Source organism: Dermacentor variabilis, chromosome 6, assembly GCF_050947875.1.
Source record: "Dermacentor variabilis isolate Ectoservices chromosome 6, ASM5094787v1, whole genome shotgun sequence".
Classification (NCBI taxonomy): domain Eukaryota; kingdom Metazoa; phylum Arthropoda; class Arachnida; order Ixodida; family Ixodidae; genus Dermacentor; species Dermacentor variabilis.
The window spans coordinates 33,738,798-33,757,902 of NC_134573.1; the positions used below are offsets into that span (position 1 = coordinate 33,738,798).

Below are 19,105 nucleotides of genomic sequence, written 5' to 3' on the forward strand. Positions count from 1 at the left end.
GGTGGCCGAGCATGCCATCCATAACAGAATTGCCGAGTAAATCGAGACCAACGACTTTTTCCCTCACAACATGATAGGTTTCAGGCCAGGCCTCTCCACCCAGGACGCCATGAAGCTTATCAAGATCCAAATCCTGGAACGCTGCACTTGGGACACGAGAGCCATCCTTGGTTTGGACCTGGAGAAGGCCTTTGATAACATCCGTCACGAGTTCGTTCTCGACGCCATCTCCAAACTCGACCTAGGCTCGTCATTCCATGCCTTTGTCAGGTCTTTCTTGAGCAAACGATGCGTCATCCTCAACGCTGGAGATTTGGAATCAGAGAAAATGGAGCTGAGCAGAAGAGGCACCCCCCAGGGGTCAGTCATCTCACCGCTCCTCTTTAACATCGCAATGGTCGACCTCTCAAGATACCTAGGTAAGGTCCAGGGCATCAGTCACATGATCTATGCTGACGACATCACTGTCTGGTACGCGGGTGGCAGTGACGGACAAGTGGAAGCCGCTCTTCAGGAAGCTTTCGGCACTACAGAGCGCTTTTTAACTGACACGGGACTCCGGTGCTCCCCAAAGAAATTGGAGCTCCTTCTCTACAGCCCAACTAGAAAGGGCCGCAAGCCACAGAACTGGAAACGCCCCGCTCACATGGGATCCGTCATGGGAGGCCCCACAAACCTCAACGAGCTGGCCTACTCCAAGGCGCAAGGTCTCGCTCTCCGCGACAATGGAGAACTCCAACCCCAGCCCGCAGTGGTGGAGATCAGAGATCAACCGACCACATACAATGAAATTGCTGAGCACGTTTATCTCGGCAGGAGAGACTTTCCCCTTCCACAGAAGAAGTTAAATAGAGCGCAGGCATTGACCCTCAGATTATTGCAAACAGACTTGTATCCCAGCCCGGCTATATACCACAAGCTTTATCCCGACACCTATGCCACTAGTTCTTGCACGCACTGCAATGACATCGCTAGCCTAGACCATATGCTCTGTCGTTGCCCCTCATTACTAGGCAGAGAACAAATCAATGAGGACAAGTGGCTCTCCATTATCAAAAGCCCCGATGCCGGGGCGCCACTATGGACTGCCCAGAGGGCCCACGATGCGGCGGTCGGGCATGGCCTGACTGTCCCGAAGTGGGAGCGGCCCGTAGCGCGCTGAGTCGCGTACCTCAGGACCTTCATTAAAGTTTTGCATCCATCCATCCATCTAGAATGGGTATGTGCCACTCTGTCACCAGGGGTATAAAAGCTTTAAATACAGGGTGTTTCGGCGTATCACACACTCCAGCGACATCCCATACACCAGCGAGAGGCCGACTGCGATAACCGAAAGCATTTGCTATGGATCCTGGCACACACTGGATTGAGCCCCCCGGACAAAGCAGCTCACCGCGTTGCTCGAGGCCTCACTCACCGAGCATCGTCGGAGGAAGAGCCCCCGCGGGGTACTGCGAACGTCTGGGCGTGGGAGGATTGTGTGACCAGGTTCCATGACATCACGACACACTATCTGTTACAAAGACGCGTATACCCATTCCCTCACACTAGGTTAAACAGGACGCAAGCAGTACACTTCAGACAATTACAAACGGATTCTTACAGAAACCCGAGACTCGTGCACGCCATGTATCCAAACATGTGCACTAAAGAAAGATGCACACCGTGTGGCGAGGTTGCCACGCTTAATCACATCTTATGGGAATGTCAGCACTTAACAAACAAGTCGGGCAGTGCCGACCCCTCCGTCTCTTCTACCGCCATCCTCCGCTCGCGCTGGAAGACCGCACTGCTCAGCTCAAAACTGACAGAACAACTCTGGGCCGTCCATCGAGCCGAGGTAGCCGCTTCGAGACAAGCTTTCGGAACCGCGTCCGCGCCGGGTTCCGAGACCCACTAAAAGGACGCCGGACTCAAATCTTGTTGATTTGAAAATAAAAGTTAACGCTCTCTCTCGGCGAACACGTTCAATTTTTTTTTAATTGCCTATGCGCATAGCGTAATTCTAGTACGTGAGTTTGTCTACTCGAAGAGACGGACGTTACTTGCGCAAAAATTGAAATTCATAATCTACTCATTAACAAAAAAAGCACTAATTAGGTTTTTAGCTGATTACCCTCTGGCACATATTTGAATTTACAAATTCTTGCGGGAGAGAATGCAAGGCATATCCACTTGAAAAGAATTGTGCAGAGAGCACCACTTACGAGATATATACCGTTAAACTATCCTCACCCCTCCCCTCCCCCGTGGAGTGCTGCCATCCCACGAGAGGCAGTTATGGCGCGGCACTTTTGTCTTCATCTTGATAACTGTCACTCACACATGGTAAAAATGCACTGTAGTTCCACCAACTTTCTTAGGAAAGTGTTGTTTCATGCATTGAAGCACAAACGTAACTGGAACGCTAATGCGTTTCTCCGCAAAATCCGGGAACTAACATCTCGAAGCTGGTATCATCCGGTTCAACTGGATTCACCTTTCGGACTACCCGGCTAGAATGTTTAAATTGCAATATATGTCAAAATGTAATTAGGTAAAAGCGTAATTAGTGATTTTAATACGTTTATTATTAATTTCAATCTTTTGTGCAAGTACTGTCCGCCTCTTCGAGTAGACCAGAATTGTGCTGCCCAACACATGCAATTTTTAAAGATTTTTGAAAGTATTCCCTGAAACACCAGGTATACTTAAAGATGGGCAATAGTTAGGTGTGCGTACACTTGTCGCCACGGTCCTACCCTTGACAAGCATCGTATACTGTCGTCGTCCTGGTGGCGTCGCTGCGTTAGCACTTCGCAGTGCTTATCCGCCTCAACCGGTGTTTGCGTTTCGCCATTGGTTGAGATTCGTGAAGTTCATAAACATAAACATTGCGTGAGACTAATGTATTCACCTGAGCGGTGCAATAAATGTCAGCATTGTACACTATTACGCGCTCATTAGGGGGTTAGCAAATACAATTGTACCCATCGCCGCTTATGGAATAGCATATACAAAACCACCTCGCTTCGCTTATATCTTCTAAAGTGGGCGTTGTATCGACGTTCATGGCGTAGTCTGTCTTCTTTTCCGGCGGCAGGGGACTCACACGAGTAACTCAATTCGCGAATTCTAATTTCAAGTGCGAAAACATGTTTAGCAAACCTATTTCTACCTAATGTGAAAGTTTAGCAAGCGTGCGTGCTGTCATGACTTGGCAATAAGGGCTATTCTCTCCAAATTACGGGGGAGGGGGGGGCTACTGTTTGTTTCTCTGCATCAAAAAGACGATTTTTCGCCTGTTGATGTTTTCATTTCTGTCTGTGTGGAAGGTTAAATATGGGCCAACTTTCTTTCGTGAACAAAGTCCTGCTAATCGGGTTGCAGTATCATAACAGGTTTTGCTCTTTCTCTTGTTCCAAAGAAGCAGCTTTCCGGTTGAAATTACCGCCATCTCTCCCTAACCTTCCCGTTTTTCGACTGTAAAGGGCCCCTCATGGTCTGGCCATCTCGAACTGACAAGCACAGTACATACAGTGGGCGCTATAACGACCGTATTGTATGGTATGATAAACTTTTATTGAGGACCTGCATATAGTGAGTCATCAAGAAGTGCACTACTCTCACGTGGGAACCGGAAGGCCAAGCCTCTCGGCCGCATCGTGGGCCTGCTTGACAGCCCAGAGTTGGTCAGCCAGAAAAAGGCTGTGGAGAACCGCCTCCCATCTGGCCGAGTTGTTATCGATGACAGAGTGTGACCGGGCACACCGCCAGAGCACGTGTTCTAACGTGGCTATTTCTCCACAATCGCGGCAAGTACCGTCGGTGTAAGTATCCGGATAGATTGCATGTAAGAGCGACGGATTGGGATACCTATTTGTTTTTAGTAGACGGAGCGTTAATGCTTGAGCTCTATTGAGCCGTGGATGAGGAACGAAGTGCCTGTAAAGTATTACACCGCTACGCGTCGCCAAAAGAGCTGAAATTTCAAACCAAAGTCCCTGCGCCCCTCTCCTCGCGGTCGCCGCGCCAACAGCTATACAGCGACTTATCGCACCATGAGAGTCGGCGTCAATGGCGCAAGTGCGTGTACGTAGTTCGCCGTGCTGTGATGTCACTCACAGTGGACTTTGAGAACTAGTCAAGGCAACAGCACTCATCTGTATTATCTGTTGATTCAATAGACCAATTATTGTTTAGAGAAATTATAAAACCTACAAACCAGATGCCCGCGTGTGTTTGCTTCAATTTGTACCGTAGCCACAGCTACGTCCGTATTGTCTGCTTGTTCCCATGTTCTGCATCGCGCGCGCAAAGAGCGAAATTATGTCCTTTCTACCGTGTTCCAGCGCGCGATAATGCAATTTGATCCGCTAGCGTCTGCCTCTGTGTTCTTGTTGCATTGACTTATACCGGTTGTCAGGTGTTCTCGCGCACAGCAAGCAAAACAGGTGCTCCGCGAAACGAACGCAACAGCTTGCGCGAGAGACCGACCTGGTGAGGGGCCCTTTATGTAAGTTTTCATCGTGGAATAATCTGTCCTTGTGCCTGCCTGTTCCGTCACGTTGCTCTGCTTTACGTTATTTGTCGCACGTTCAGTTCTAGTGTTTCATGCACAGTACAGCGTGCACAGTAGCATACAATTGTCACGTATTGTGCTCCGTAGAATACTTTGAATCCTTTGAGAAACAATATTGCGTTTCTTCGGGTTTACTAACGTATTCCTACGAGCGATCTTCGGGATTATTAATCGCTTAGTTCATCTTTAATTACTTAATTAGGAAGAAGGCAAAGGAAGTGAAGTTTTTCTCGTTTGCACTCGATAATCGCCTGGCCGTGAACCTTCCACAGGAAGCTGCCAGAGCAGCTTCCTCCACTCATGGCATTTTTCAGCGTTCGCATTTGGGCGTATGAGTAGTGAAACAGAGCGCCAACTGCACGACGTTGACCTTCGCACCTGTCGCTTCCCGCGCGCTCTGCTACGATAGGCACAATGCTATCTCCGAGCACGCGTATACCTCGGCTGTTTCAATGCCTGCCCCGGAAACGTTTACAACGCGCATTCATTTGATTGTCTCGCCCTCTGTGTCTCTCCTCCATCCTACTTTCCACTTCAACCCTGAACTCGGCGCGACACGTTTCGACACTTCCCTGTCCTCCTCCTCCGTCGACCGCTGATATGCCGCGCAGCTCAGAAGCGAGAGACAGCAAAGAGACATTCCAGTATCTCCGGCGTACGCGTCAGCAGGTCCCGTGCCCGCACGCGCAGACAAGAAGCGGCTAGCAGCACCGCGTCACGTGAGGTCTAGAGTCCTCCAGTGACGACAGCAGCAGTCCACCCCTTACCCACGCTCTCCCTTTCCCCGGCCGGTCCTCCTAGTCTTCCCCGGTCCAAATATCGTCTCTCCGCGTCGTTAAAACGCGCCCGGACCTCAGTGCGCGAGCTCTTGGACTATTCGCTTTATCGAGGACGTTTGCACGACCGCGCTCGGAGCCGTTTCGACAAAACCCCGTGGGTCGTTACGAGCGTCCTCGCCCGTTGTTCGCCGTCGCCGCCGATTCCGCGCCCCTCGCCGACTTCGTTGTGGCGCGTCGCTGCATGTGGTTGAGCCGGCCCGTTCAGCCCGGCATCGTCCCCATCGGCCTGGCCGAAGCACGCCAACCAGAGCTGGGCGGCGGGCGTGTGGATGCGGCGCCTTCCCCGCTGTCGCGGCGCGCTCGACCCCGCCGACGACCGAAGAGGTAGCTGCCCGGAGCAGCTGCCGCCGACCTGGCAGCTGAACTTTGGGGTCGCCGAGCCTCGGCTCCTTCCTGGACACGTCCCCGGGCAGTCATCTCTTCTCCAGTAAACGCGTCATCGAACTGGGCGGACAGCTAGACCTTCTCGTTTATTCATCAAGGTAGGTGGAACGGGCCGGGCGTAGGGTGTTACGTTCGCAGTGGTTCCACCAGGGAGAACGAGATTACCGGTTCGAGTCGTGGTCAGAGCCAAGAAGCCAATCGCCTAGAAGTCCCTGATGGCATGTGTGTAGCTTGTGACAAGAAAAAAAAAAAGAAAGACTTGCAGTCAATGGAATAATGTTTCGTCGGCACGATAGTGTGTGGGACAGAATGATAGGTTAGAAATTCTCCCCGTGGCATTTCGGTGGTCGAAGGCAACCGTGCGGTTTCATTTCGCCTCTGCGCACAGTTCATTCCGTATCTTCGTAGGCTGTAAGGTTTGTTGTCCACAGGTGCCGCGGAGAATCAGAGTCGCACCACTTACCAACTGAACAGTGTCTGCAGCTTTCTGTGCAACGCAACTCTGAATATCCTCAGGCTCCACTCATTCCCATAGCTCCACGACTACTAACAGTTACCAGCCCCAACTCCTCGATAAAATCCGTGACGCCGACTTGGTCGTATGAACCCTGCGTGATCGCTGCCTTAGATGTCAGTCAACGAAGGCCACAGTCTCTTCGCCGTCGAATATGTGATCATCTATTGGAGCTGTCAACAAGCACAGAATGTTCGCGACTCTTTGTCGTTATTGCGCCACCGCCTAGTGACGCTGTTTAATGCATGTTTCAAGTGTGTATTTTTCACCTGCCGTGCCTGAAGAAAGGTGGGAAGAACGAACGAAGATGGTATGCCCTTTTCCTATAGCTAAAGTTTGCAGAAAAATTGCCAATGGAAAGAATAGCAATAGCTTAGGCAGGGACTATCCGAACAAGTCTATTTTTATTTAATGACCGTGCCCCATGTACCAACCTAACAATAAAAGCCTTAGAAAACTACGCGCAACGTCACCGTAGGAGCCAAGTCGAACGTTACGGTATAGTAATATAAACAAAGTATAATGCACATCCACCACGATAGCTGCCGAACAGGTTTTGTTGCTTTGTTTCTTTTAATTTTCGTTGAGCGCATAGATATGTACAGCTTTGCTTAGTGCAACAATTTGAGATAATGAATGCGTTCGGTGGGTTACCCACCTGTTTTCATGCTTATTTCCTTTCGTTGGTGTCTTCCTCACCACGATACTGGTTATAAAGAGAATCCCCCTATTAAGAGGGCCAGATAAGCAGCTGGTCAGGCAAACTTGAAAAGAAAAACACACTATTTTGCAAAGTTGTTAATCCCCATTTCACCGTCATGTGGACGGCATCCATACAAAAAAGGAAAGATCAAAATTCGCAGCAACGATGCAAATCAGCACACCATTTTGCATGTTTCCTTGGCGTCTGCTACGTGACGAGCATGCATTGATTTGCCACGTCTCCACTGTTGCACCCTTCAAGAGTCATTAGCCAACCAGTTTCTTGAGGCCAGTTCAAAAAAGTCCCGTTAATGACGTCACTCGTAGGGCCACGAAGATAAGCCTCCGTTTTCGGTAAACTGCCCGCGGGAACATTCATTTGAATTCCCGGGTCTTCCGCCAAGACACACACAAAAGTTACGTGCAGTAAACTGCGCAGCATCGATTACGCAGCGCAGCGACTTTCTGGAGGAACACTTTTGTTTTTCACCATTCGAATGGTGCCGCATAGGCCGATGAATACATTACGTGTGTTCTGTTTACATTCGCACCGCGTACGTTCTTCCGTGTTGTCAAACTGTTGTCGACAATTGCTTCGTCGTTTTTTTCCATGAAGCACGTCCTTCGATATTTTTTCCCTTCTTTTGCTGGCTGTGTGCATCCTCTCTATTGCGTGACGAGTGGAAGGAATCATGCCCAGCAGCTTGTCCGCTGGTGTGAAGTTTATGCTCCCCGCACACCGGCCCTTGAGAGCTGTCTACGCAAGGTCGCAGGCGGCATCGATATAAGCCGATATTCAACCTCGAACGCGTGCTTTCAGTAGAAGTGCTACGCCTTGAGCAAAAAAGGAAAAAAAAGCAACAAACACAAGGATTGGCAGACTGAACTGGCGCGAATTTGAGACACATATCTCTATTCGGCCACGCTCCAATCGTTGCTATGATTTTTGCCTGTGTCATGCGTTGTCTTTCAATGGGTATGTAAACTACTACATCCCACTTGAAGCTCTCATTCTCACTATAGCGTACATGCAACCACAGACCTTTATGACATTTTTTTTTCCTTTCTTTTTAGAGAAATGTGCTGAAAATAACCGCTTCATAACCTAAATGCGGCTGGTGATGCAGCATCTGGCATATTTGGAAAAGTTTACCGGACAGGGGCAATATTAATGCCAGTGCTTTCCGGCGCCGAGACCGCCAGACAGGTTTCCTTATCTTTTTTTTTTCATTGTTTCATGAATGTGATAGTTCACAGCCCAGCAAAAGACACGCACGATAAGGCATGCCTAGCTAACAGGTGAGGAGCCGCATTCACAAAGCTTTTCGCTACCAAATGCTGTTTGCCATTGAGCTGCCACCTCCGCCAATAAACTGGCCTACAATACGATTGGCTAGTGTCCGCACTTACGAACACTTCTAGCGTAAGAACTTTGGTGAATTCAGGTTGATGTGTTTATTAAGACACATGACGTTAGTACAGAAACGAACGCGAAGCGAACAAGTATAATACCATGCAGTAAGAGTCGCCAATATATGTTTCACTTTGACGTCCGCGTTTGTTGGCCCTTAATATCTGCATAAAATATGTATTTACTTCATGTGTCTTTCTGTAGATGTGTCACCCGCTTTCAAATGAAACGCTGTCGTTTATTGTAACGTCATATGCACTTCGGCCGTCTCTATGTCTTTAGTCTCTCGTTTTTTGATTGCACGCTGAGGTAGACTGGCTGGGTCTGCCTATAAATATCATCGCCCCTCTGTGTGATTTACTTATCGACGGATACAACTTTAGAAAAAAAAGGGAGGCCCCATCCAGAAAGGCGCGACAGCCGATTGCCTCCGCGACTAAAACAGACCCGCTCAAAAAACCGCGCTTCTAAAATGCGTAATTCTCGGTACAAATAAAGTCTTTTGTATTGCTCGTTCGGTGGCGCTCTCGTGGTTGGAATCCTACAGCACGTGCCGGATCGGGAAAGAAAAATAGCCCCCTGCCTTCGACAATGCCGCGCCTCGTCTGCTTTTTAACTTCATTGCATGCAAGGGACAAAAGAAGAAAGAGCAGCTCTGCATGGCTTTTGCGCTGGTTTACATGTACACGGCACATTTATTACTCAATTTGCGAGCGGAAAATGAATCATTTGCTATTTAACAAGGACTTAAAGAAAGAACAATGAAATTATCGAAACCATTACAAGTCGGACGAGAAGACGATTGAGGCAGGAAGTGTACAAAAATGCTTCATTCATCGTTTTAAATAAGTACTCTTGGTTTTAAATAGCATAAGAGTTAGATTTCTTTTTTTTGGTTTTGTGTTGTCATGAATTTATTTTCAAGAATGTGAAAGGTCTTTTTTTTCGTTCCTTTTAATTTTTTTTTTCTTGTACATAGATACAGTATACACGAACACACCCGCCGCTAACAGTAGGCACCAGACTTTGGCAAACTTTCCTCGTCGTAACTTCACTCGGGAGCGAAACAAAACAACATGGCACAAACACGCGGGATGTGTGTTTGTAGCGGTGTGCAGCCGCGGGATCCTGTTTTCAGGCAAACCGTAGCGCAGCGTCAGCGATGCTCGCTGCCATGCTTCTGCGCCGGATCACGGCCAGAATAAACGCACACGGCACAAACGGTGTATCTGTGGTGTGTGGTGCGCGACATGGTGCGGTGATCGGGACGGTCAGGAGCAGACGACAATGAGTGCACGCGCGCCGAGGCGGATTCCATGCTGGAAGAAGGAAAACAACGACGCCGAAGAGCGTCCGGTACGAGAACGCGCGGCGCATGAAAAACAAAAAGAAAAGCAACCAATTAGGAAAGACCACGGGGAGTCAGGCACCCAATCGGAAGATGCCAAATCGGCAGATCAGAAGAAAAAATTGGAGGACGCTTAAGCTTCGCCTTCAAGAGTGGAACGCGACATCGTTCCCGTCGACGCGCCAAGGGGTGTAAGACAATGGGCTACGGCGCAGCGACTACGCGCCCCGCATCGGACGCGGTGAGCGTCGAGCAACGCAGCGTTCGGCGCGACAACGAAATGTGCGCCTGAGCAAGCGACGCACGCCTGAGCCTTAGAAACAGCTCGTTTCTAAGGCAACACCGCGTTCACTAGAGGCGCTTTTGTACCGCTTTGAAGCATCGAACTCGTGGCTCAGTACCGTAAGTGTACGTCGAAGACCGGCAATAAAGAAAAAAAAACTCGTGGCTCAGTGGTAACGTCTCCGTCTCACACTCCGGAGACCCTGGTTCGATTCCCACCCAGCCCATCTTGCAAGTTGTTTGTTATTCATGAAGTGCCTGCTGGAATTTATCGCTCACGGCCAACGCCGCCGACGCCGACGACACCGGCTTTTCTGCGACACGAGCTCCTTAACGCTGTCGCGTTGAAAGCGTGGTGCGCTGGCAGAACCAGGGGAGACGCAGAGGAGACGCCGGGGAGACGCCAGGAGAGTTCCAGGAAGCGACGGCAGGAGGAGGTCAACCACCGGAGCGGGCGTTTAAGACGGGCCGTCGGGTTCCGGACCCGAGCCACCAGGACTTCACCCGACCGGGGCCTCCTGCCAACCTGTTCCTGTGCGTCGCCCGTCTACCCGAGCGTGCCGTCAGCTCCTCAAGGCCGGTGAGCTTCTATGCTCGCGGGCACGACGTGAACAGTCGGGCTACGGGCCCGAATTCTACGCCAGCTGCCCGGCCAGAACGCCACCCCCGTCTGTCGTGCCGCCTGCTGCCCGACGCCGGCGTCCGAGCTTCTGTGCCCGTGGGCAGGACAAGAGCAGTCGGGCTACGGGCCCGAGCTCTACACCCAGCTGCCCGGCCAGAACGCCGCCGCCGTCTGCTCGTTTACTTCTCCGAGACAGAGCTGGCCAGTTCCGGTCGCCCGGTCAATCAACGTACACCACGACCTTTGGTGAGACCGGCGCCACTCATTTCGTCAGCTTGTCGCCGCGTGGTCGCGTCGAGACTGTTGTGCGTCCCTGCCGCCGTGGCAAGCCCGGACTCGCGCACTACTTAGCTCCATACTAGCCCCAAATGCAAGTCTTGATGTGTATTTGAGTGTTCCTTTTATGTTTGCTATTTTCTTCTATTTATTTTTAAGCCTTCGTTAGTTCCTAACTGTTTAAGGCTAGTAGCGCCGCTCAGGACGAGCAAAAAAGGAAAGAGGTAGAGGTAATCAAAGGGAGCGGAAACAGTAGCGCTCACCCTGTTTTCCGCTCCCTTTGATTACCCCTACCTCTTTCCTTTTTGCTCGTCCTGAGCGGCGCTACTAGCCTTAAACAGTTATGACATACCAACTCGCCCAAACTGCCACGCTTTTGACCTTCACTTCGTTAGTTCCATTAAACGTTTGTGTGTGTGTGTTCGAAACAAACGGCTTTGTCCTCAATTGGGTTCTCGGAGGCTCCGCCTAAGAGAACCATCAGAACCTTTTGAGTACACGAACCTTTGTCCCATATTAGGGTCATCACAGCATCGTAAGCTCGCGATAATATTTTCGGTATGATAGACCACCACAAACCGTTTGGGAATTCACTCGAAGGGCAGGCGCACACGACTGACGCGACTCGGCCCAGTTCGAGGCGCGGGCGGCAGCCTTCTCCATCGGCGGGCCCACCGGCCGTCCGGATCGTGACGTCAGTGTGGTGTGCGCGCCCATTGGTGGAGGTTCGTGTGCAGATGCTTCGTAGGAGTAAACCCCCCCCCCTCCCCCTTTTTTTTTTTCTAGAGTCGCAGGAACGAAAATGGCGTTTACCTTAGTGGCTCGTCCAATATCCAAGCTCCCATCTTTAAGCGGAACTGCCGGAAGAGGAAACCAATTTTAAATTAAAAAATTTTATACTCTGCTTTCACAACTTCAGGAGTTCTTTTCCTGGGAAAGAGGGGACTGGCCCACATACAGTGCGGTAGAATGTCATCTCAATTTTTGTGATCCACGTCTACGTACATACTCAGCATATCCGCGACAGTCTTGTTCAAGCGTTCTCTTAGGCCGTTCGTTTCCAGGTGATGGGCGGTGGTCTTTCGGTGAGCCGTGCCGCTGAGGCTAAGCACTGTCTTTACAAGTGCAGACGTAAAAGCAGTCCCTCTGTCCGTTATTTTCACCGCTGGCGCACCGTGCCTCAGAACCACGTTTTCAATAAATAGTCGCTCTGCTTCGACTGCGATGCCGCTTGGAAGGGGCTAGGTTTCTGCATAGCGCGTCAGATAATCGGTGGCAATTATTACCCACCCATTGCCAGTATTGGAAGTCAGGAATGGTCAGAGAATGTCCATCCCGATTTGGGCAAATGGGGTCGTGGGCACTTGGACTGGTTATAGTAGCCCAGCTGGTTTCATAAGTGGTGGTTTGCGTCATTGACAATCGAGGTACGTGTGCTAATTTTTCTCAAAGGCGGCAATACTGGGCCAGCAATACTTCTCTTTGACTCGGGCCAGTGTTCACGTGTAGCCGAGGTGGTCAGATGTCTGTTCATCGTGGCAGGCTTGCAAGACCTCATGACGGATAGACATTGGGACAAGTAGGCGGCTGCTTCCGCTTGCAGATAAATTCTTGTAGAGAACATCATTAGTGAAGCAGAATGATGGCAAGATTCTTGCAAATGTTTTGGGCCCGCTTGTAGTCCGCGCTTCTGAAAAATCAATTAGCGGAATCAGTTCGCTGTCTTTCCGCTGCTGACGAAAAATGGTGGCCGTGTCTAGAGCTCCTATGAAAGCCATGACTTCGTCATTTTCTGTGACTTCCTGCTCAATCGGTGACCATGAAAGGCAGTCATCATCGGAGTGCTGTCTTGCGGATTTGTACACCATTGTCATATCGCATTCTTAAAGGCTTAGGCTCCAATGCGCTAGTTCACCGGACGGATGCTTCAAGTTCTTCAGCCAGCAAAGTGAGTGATGATCGCTGACAACACTAAAGGAACGGCCATAAAGATATGGGCGAAACTTCATAACTGCCCATACCACCAGAAGGCATTCCTTTTCTGTGGTTGAGTATTTAAACTCGGCGCGTAAGAGCGTCATACTTGCGCATGCATGACTCTTTCGGCTGAGTCTTGCCACTGCACGAGCACAGCGCCTAGACCTACGTTGCTAGCGTCCGTATGACTCATGGTAGGAGAGTCCTCGTCAAAGTGAGCCAGTACAGGATATTTATTTATTTATTTAAAAATACCTTACAGGCCTCAAAGTGACGCATTGAGTAAGGGGGGCAGTACATAGAAAATACATAGAATACAAGACATCTATAAACCGTATCTGTTTACAACCTACAACCAAGGTACAACTGAGATGAAAAAAGAATTAATTAGTTCATGATTCACTAGGGAAAAAAATAAACATAAAAACATAATATAATAACAAGGAATGAATCACACAGATTGTTTTCAGTGAAGTCGTGTAATTAATAAAAACAGTAATAATGAAAACAATGACAGAAAAGTTACGGACGCGACATTCCAACGAAACGGTAAACATAGCGACATAACGGTAATAATGCGAAAATAAGCTGTAAAAGATAGTGCAAGTATAGAAAGCATTGTGCGACAAACGTAGAACTTCACTTTTCTTTAGTCATGTATTCAGTCAAGGCATCACGGAATGAATCGTAATTAGATTGGCTTGCAATGCTGTCCGGGAGCGAATTCCATATTCTGATAGCACGAGGAAGAGCAGAGTAATGGAATGCTTTTGTAGACCCCTAAAGGCGGGCATAGCTGAAATGATTATGAAGCCTATGTGACGTGGAGTAGGGTCGTTTCAAGCATGCGGGTGTTCGAGTGGAGGGAAGGAATTTGTGGAACAGTGATAAAAGGGCAATGTCTCGGCGAGTGCTCAAGGATTGTAACGAAAGCTTAAGTTGTATTTGTGTAACACTAGACTGGTAGCTGTAATCGTTTATGATGAAGCGGCTTGCTCTATTCTGGATCTGTTTGCAGGTGCTGTCAAAGATCGATCGCCCCGCACGAAGGCAACGTCTTCTCTTGTAAGGCGCGTTAACGGGAAAGCTACATGCAAAATATTGGCAATAAACTTTCTGTAATACGCGCAGAAACCTAGAAAACGCCTCACTGCCTTCTTGTCCGTTGTGGCGGCTGTGATCTTGTCGGGGTCAGGGCGGACGCCTCGATGACTCTCAACATTACCTAAGAAATCGAGTTCCTCGAAACCGAAGTGACACTTGTCTGTTTTCAATGTTAGGCCGGTCGACCGTATCGTTCGTAGAACCGCAAGCAGCCGTCTCAGGTGTTCCTCGAACGTTGCCGAAAAAACTATAACGTCGTCGAGGGGTACAAGGCATGTCTGCCACTTCAGGCCTGACAGAACCGTATCCATGAGACGCTGAAATGTTGCTGGAGCTGAGCGCAAACCGAAAGGCAGGACCTTGGATTCGTAAAGCCCGTCAGGCGTTTCGAAAGCAGTCTTTTCTCTGTCTCCCTCGTCAACATCGATTTCCCAATAGCTACTCTTTAGGTACATCGACGAGAAGTAGCGTTCATGCCTCAGTCTGTCGAGAAAATCTTCCATACACAGTAACGGGTACACGTTTTTCTTTGTCACCCGGTTAAGCTTACGGCAGTCGACACAAAAAAGTTGGCTGCCGTTTTTCTTTTGGCCATCACTACCGGCGATGCCCACGGGCTATTTGATAGTTGGATATCGTCATAGGCGAGCATTTTCTTCACGTGCTCTTAGATGGTTTCGCGTTCTTTTGGCGCTGCAACGTATGGGTTTTGTTGGATTGGTCTCGCTTTCTCTTCTGTGATAATCCGGTGCTTTGTCAGTGGCATCTGACCGACCCTGAATGTCGAAGAGAAGCAATCGCGAAACTAGTGCAGCAGGTCCACAAGGCGCTTCCTTTCCATTGGTAATAGGCTCGCTCTCACGTCAAGTACAGGTAACAGTGCCGAAGCGTCTTGCTCTCCCTGTTGTAATGTAAGGCATTCGCCGAATTCCGCAATCTCGTCGAGGTAAGCGACTGCTGCACCTTTTGCAGTGCGTCGTCGTTTCTTGCTGAAGTTTGTCAGCAGTGCTTCTATTTGCCCCCGCATTACACTGACAAGACTTCTGAGCATGGCAGCACCTTGAGTGGGCAGAAGCGTAATTGTCTGCTCAGCAAGACCTTCTCCATGGTATTCTGTGTCGCTCCTGACGGAAACAAAGACAGCAAGATAACGTTGGTGTGGTCACGTCGTCTATGGTTCGCAAGGACTTCCGTTGTAGTTCTGCACTTTCGTCCCCTGAAAAGATTAGTATAATTTCCGGTATGTTGATGATGGCGCCGTACTCGCGTAAGATGTCCATACGTAATATTACACGTTTGCAAAAGTCGGAGAAAATAACAAAATTTGCGACGAGTGATAAATCCTCTATGTTGATAATTGCAGTACACTTGCCAGTCGGTGTCAGTAGCTGGCCTCCAGCACCTTAACTGTGCGGCCCTGACCACTCTATTTTCACATTGCGAAGTGCGTCCGCCAGTTTTTCGCTTACGATCGAAAAGTCCGCGCCAGTGTCTACCAGCGCCCTCCTGTCATGGCCGTCAATTGATAGAGTAACATCGGCTCTAACAATTTCGTCTGTCGTCAAATCATCTGGCTGTATGGGCTGCTCGTTCGACGGCAATGGTTCCCTGAGGTCGCGGCCTTCGGTTACCCCGGCGTGGGCTGGGAGATCGCCCTCAGGCCACGTTGGTGGAACTGCGTCTTTCAGGTGGAAAAAGATGTCCCGGAGAAGGGGAGCACGACCGGTCAGAATCCGCTCGTCAGCTCGTCGAATTCGCGTGAATGTTCGCTCCGCTGCCGTCGAAAGCCTGACGAGAAGCAGTGGATGGAAATGCTTGGTACCCTGCGACGCGATAAGGGCAATAACGACAGATGTGTCCCGCTTCCCCGCAGTGGAAGCGCAAGGGCCTGTAGTCATCATCATCATCATCATCAGCCTGGTTACGCCCACTGCAGGGCAAAGGCCTCTCCCATGCTTCTCCAACAACCCCGGTCATGTACTAATTGTGGCCATGCCGTCCCTGCAAACTTCTTAATCTCATCCGCCCACCTAACTTTCTGCCGCCCCCTGCTACGCTTCCCTTCCCTTGGGATCCAGTCCGTAACCCTTAATGACCATCGGTTATCTTCCCTCCTCATTACATGTCCTGCCCATGCCCATTTCTTTTTCTTGATTTCAACTAAGATGTCATTAACTCGCGTTTGTTCCCTCACCCAATCTGCTCTTTTCTTATCCCTTAACGTTACACCTATCATTCTTCTTTCCATAGCTCGTTGTGTCGTCCTCAATTTGAGTAGAACCCTTTTAGTAAGCCTCCAGGTTTCTGCCCCGTAGGTGAGTACTGGTAAGACACAGCTATTATATACTTTTCTCTTGAGGGATAATGGCAACCTGCTGTTCATGATTTGGGAATGCCTGCCAAACGCACTCCAGCCCATTCTTATTCTTCTGATTATTTCTGATTTCTGATTTTTTAGTCAGCTGTGTGCCAAATGTCGGTTCTGGGAAGTGGTGATTCCGTCGGTTGTTCCCTACGGTACCAGCAAGGCGATGCTAGTGCTGACTGCTGGTGATACTGCGGCGTCGGCATCGGAAGTGGCGGTCATCGGGCAACATCTGCGTAGCTGGGCTGCCAGGTCAGGGGATGTGGCTCGGGAGCCGAAAACGCTTGCCTTATTTCTTGGCGAACAACTTGAGCCACCGACGCAGCTGTGCATTCACTTGGCGTGGCAGTGAGCTTCTTCATCTCTTCCTGAACTGCTTCGCGTATCAGCCGACGCAAGGAACCCTCGTCTGTGGCCGTCACGGCTGCAGCGCTTGCCGCTCCACTGCTGCTCAGGTGATCACACCGGCGGCAGTGTAGGCGTGACGCGCGCTCTATGGCTGTCGATTCTTTAATAAATTCATCGACACTTGTCGGCGAGTTCCGCACAAGACAAGCGAACAGCTGCTCCTTTACGCCGCGCAGGAGGTTGCTGAGCTTTTTTGCTTCGGACATATCGGGGTCTGCACGTCGACAAAGACGAGCCATGTCCTCAGCAAACATGGCAACAGTTTCATTCGGCTTTTGAATCCGCAATTCGAAAAGACGCTGCGCGTGGTCTCGCCTTTTGGTGCTCCCGAATGTATGGAGGAACTGGCGGCGGAACTCATCCCAGCTTGCCGAGTCTCCCTCGCGATTTACGAACCACGAGTGGAGTCCGTCTTCAACAGAGATAGCTTCAGTCCAGCACGCCCCTCATTCTACTCGGCTGCGCGCTCGTACTCCTCGAGCCAATCTTTTGCATCCTTGTAGGCGTCGCCGTGGAAGCCCACGGGATATCATAGAGTCAGAAGAGTCACCTGTGGACAGCCTGCGTCTACCATGTTTAGGCGCTCGGGGTAACAGGCAAGCTTCCTGGTAGGGTACCAAATTCTGGGTTTCGGCCTAATAGGCGACGGCTGGAGCGGCGAACGGTTGTTTTGACACGCGAAAAACGTCCTGGGCTTGATGTGGGGCTGTTGACTGGCGTCCCAACCATTTACCCAGCGCCTCCACCAGTGTCACAATTCACAAACAGCAAGAATTCGGAAAACAGGACAGGGCACTTTAATTATAGGCAAACTGAAAACGATTAGGCAGGGACTTCGTCTTCTACAATACGCGAGATCTTCGTTTTTCTCTACAAGCCGCGTATTGGATGTGGCAATATATATATATATATATATATATATATATATATATATATATATATATATATATATATATATAGAGAGAGAGAGAGACAGAGAGAGAGAGAGAGAGAGAGAAAAGAAAGAAATGCCGCATAAAGTATGCAAAACGACAACAGTTTTACTTATGATGGAGCCGCAAACAAAAGATAGAAAGATGTTCGTTCATAAATTTGAAAAATGTGCTTAACGCGTCAACCTTTCTGCAGTACCAACGTATATTTTGTTGCACACTCCTGCCATAACATCAAATAGCAAGAGCCGAGAGGCTAAGACCAACACGCGAAAGTGTTAGCTCTACGTGCATTTTACTTTTGGAAGCGTACTTTCGGCGAATGAGCTAGAACAAAGTGTCGCAAGGATTCTACATCTTCGCACGAAACACAACGCGGTTTGATAATGTTATCCTACACGTGCACATGAATAGCTACGTTACGTTATGTCGTGTTATGTACGAGTTTCGCCTTATCTCCGCTGCCTTCCATTGCTATAAATGATTTCTAAGAAAATATATGGTCTTGAATTCAGTATTTCTATTAAGTAGAAGGACTTCGTTGCTCCATTTGTTGGTACGTACAATTATGAGCAATATGAAAGGGAACACAGGAACGCGTGGCAAACAGCCTCGAAACAAACTCGGAACGATACGGGGATGGCGCTGTGAAAAACAAAGGGGGAAAGGAGGGCGCTCTTCCACTAACAGTCAGCACTCCCACCACGATGACATTTCTACAAAGCAGCAGCTTCATGTCATTTCGCCGGTAATATGGTATCGTCTGACGGCCGATAAGCCGGTAATCGTCGCAGTGACTTACACCGATTCATTGTCTTTTCTTTCATTCATTCTTTTTTTTTTCACGCAACCACTTCATATAGCACTCTTAGACCAAACTTGTCCTGTATGACAAACCGATTCCTTATTTAAATCGACATACCCGGTTGTCAGTGACACCTCGAACAGCGGCGGCGCTCGAACCAATGACGGCAGAGGAATAGAATAAAGAAAAAAAAAACATTGACAAACTGTCTCTCGTGCGACTTTGTTGCACCAAGTTCGTTCAGAAAAATTCACCTAGCACACTGCAGTCGCCCACGCAGAGCAGTTAACTGTGATTTTGCAACCTCAAGATGCCTCGAGTGCCTTTAAACAGCGGAAAAATATAAATGTCCCAAAGAGGTTATACGCAGCGAAATATTGCTCTCGTGACAGGCCGCCCATTGATAATGGTCAACCGGATTATCCAGGCTTACCGAGACGAAGGATGTATAAACGATGCGCCGCAACGCAGACGACCCCGATCAACAATGAACGACCAAGGTCTTTGCATCGTGGCTGCCGTCAGCGACAAACCATTTCAAAGTGCAAATGGCATTCGAGGTGCTCTCGGCCTAG

The 19,105-nt window shown here is 49.5% G+C and overlaps 1 protein-coding gene across 10 annotated transcripts in view; it reads left to right on the forward strand.

The window, feature by feature from the left end:
- Positions 1-19,105, forward strand: part of LOC142584714 (solute carrier family 41 member 1-like) — a 448,191-nt gene that overhangs the window by 300,791 nt on the left and 128,295 nt on the right. Inside the window, exon 1 of one of the 10 annotated variants that reach the window (XM_075694926.1) lies at positions 5,365-5,882. The exons of 8 other annotated variants lie outside the window; for them this stretch is intronic. The gene's annotated coding sequence lies outside the window, so the exon portion shown is untranslated. Of the gene's footprint in view, positions 1-5,364; positions 5,883-19,105 lie in introns of those variants that run through there. One more of the 10 variants, XM_075694934.1, reaches the window with a different exon arrangement.